This window comes from Schistocerca americana, unplaced genomic scaffold, assembly GCF_021461395.2.
Source record: "Schistocerca americana isolate TAMUIC-IGC-003095 unplaced genomic scaffold, iqSchAmer2.1 HiC_scaffold_137, whole genome shotgun sequence".
In the NCBI taxonomy this organism is placed as follows: domain Eukaryota; kingdom Metazoa; phylum Arthropoda; class Insecta; order Orthoptera; family Acrididae; genus Schistocerca; species Schistocerca americana.
This window is the reverse complement of record NW_025725449.1, coordinates 25,001-27,500: the sequence shown is the minus strand read 5'-3', so window position 1 is coordinate 27,500 and position 2,500 is coordinate 25,001.

The following is a 2,500-nucleotide window of genomic DNA, read 5'->3' as shown; positions in this document are numbered from 1 at the left end:
GTCGTACCTTAACCTAACCTGTATTGCGCCTTAACCTAACCTGTATTGCGCCTTAACCTAACCTGTATTGCGCCTTAACGTAACCTGTATTGCGCCTTAACGTAACCTGTATTGCGCCTTAACGTAACCTGTATTGCGCCTTAACGTAACCTGTATTGCGCCTTAACGTAACCTGTATTGCGCCTTAACGTAACCTGTATTGCGCCTTAACGTAACCTGTATTGCGCCTTAACGTAACCTGTATTGCGCCTTAACGTAACCTGTATTGCGCCTTAACGTAACCTGTATTGCGCCTTAACGTAACCTGTATTGCGCCTTAACGTAACCTGTATTGCGCCTTAACGTAACCTGTATTGCGCCTTAACGTAACCTGTATTGCGCCTTAACGTAACCTGTATTGCGCCTTAACGTAACCTGTATTGCGCCTTAACGTAACCTGTATTGCGCCTTAACGTAACCTGTATTGCGCCTTAACGTAACCTGTATTGCGCCTTAACGTAACCTGTATTGCGCCTTAACGTAACCTGCATTGCGCCTTAACGTAACCTGTATTGCGCCTTAACGTAACCTGTATTGCGCCTTAACGTAACCTGTATTGCGCCTTAACGTAACCTGTATTGCGCCTTAACGTAACCTGTATTGCGCCTTAACGTAACCTGTATTGCGCCTTAACGTAACCGATATTGCGCCTTAACGTAACCTATATTGCGCCGTAACGTAACCTATATTGCGCCGTAACGTAACCCACATTGCCCCTTAACGTAACCCACATTGCCCCTTAACGTAACCCACATTGCCCCTTAACGTAACCCAACACACGTTGGGCCTTAACCCAACACACGTTGGGCCTTAACCCAACACACGTTGGGCCTTAACCCAACACACGTTGGGCCTTAACCCAACACACGTTGGGCCTTAACCCAACACACGTTGGGCCTTAACCCAACACACGTTGGGCCTTAACCCAACACACGTTGGGCCTTAACCCAACACACGTTGGGCCTTAACCCAACACACGTTGGGCCTTAACCCAACACACGTTGGGCCTTAACCCAACACACGTTGGGCCTTAACCCAACACACGTTGGGCCTTAACCCAACACACGTTGGGCCTTAACCCAACACACGTTGGGCCTTAACCTGCTCTGTAATTGTCATACGACGCGTTAAATTAGTGTAGTGTTGCCTAACTGCAACCCCCGCAATATAGTTTGCTACTCGCACTGCCCGGTCCCCAGTGTATCGCTTCATGTTAAACACCTTGCAGCTATACACTGTAATGTGGATGGCAGCAGGACGTACATGCTCAATGCCCTTTGCAGTTGTTCATTGGCATTTGCAGTTGTTCATTGGCATTCGCATGTGCGAAGCACTTAGCCTACGCTGTGGTACGGCCTGTGTCAACTGTCCGCTGATGTTGTACGTCCAAATCACACACTGTACTGCACATTGGTCCTCATGTACTGAATGATACATCGTGGTACATGTGACCGTACAACGACTGCGCCAACAACGGCGAACCATGCGGTCCAAATGTTGTGCACTCAGCTACGTGTCGTCTCCCTATAAGAGCTGGATTGCAGTGTGGTATGCCCTGGATGGCGATCAGCATGAGCCGTCTGTTGATGTAGTGGCGCGTGTTGTCAGACGTAGTCGTCTCTTCTCACACACCGTGATAGCATGGTGCACTGCGTTCCACATCTGCGACATGCGACAGAGGCCGGTTGACAGTCGTTCGCGCAATGGACATCGCATACGTACGGGGGCCACCTTCCACGTGTTCGCGAAGCGTGCACATGTTGTTGCGTGTATGTGGGCAGACATAGTGTGTCGTGACACCTGACACAGGCATGCAACAATCGTTGAATTTGCAAATGGCGATGGACGCCTACGTTTGCTGGTGACGTTATGCAAATGAACAACTGGTAAACCGTTGTGGTGCGGTTGTTCTCGCTAGAGGTGAATCAGTGATGGCGACGATCGGTTGAGCTACCAACCGGTTGTTCCAGCGATACCCACCATGCCCACGAACGTGAATGGCATCTGGGTGTGAAGCGATACGCGGCGGTGGCTGGGTGGGACCGTCCCCGGCCGGTGAGGGGGGGCCTCCCGGCGTGCTGGCCGCGCGGTGCGTGGGCGCACGCGCTACAGCCGGCTGGTGGGGGCGGCCAGTGGCAGGCGCGCCGGCCGACGGAGGCGGCAGGCGGCGCAGCTGCGCGCCGGCGCACCCTGCACGCGGCGCCGTGCGGCCAAAGTAGGTCCTCGCGGGCCCGGTGCGAAGCGCGGTGGACATCTGCAGTGTGCTGGTCCGATTGAGGACTGTGTGAGCTGAGGATGCGCCGCCGCCCGGCGCTCGGCGCCGCGACGCCGTCTGCTGCTCGGTCGCCTCTGCGGTTCTCGCAGGTGGTTTGTATCGCAGCTGTGCGGACGTGTTGGCGCGTGCGCTGTGCTGGGAGAGTTCGCTTCGGCACCCAAGTGGGGCTTTTGTCCTTCTGTGGCG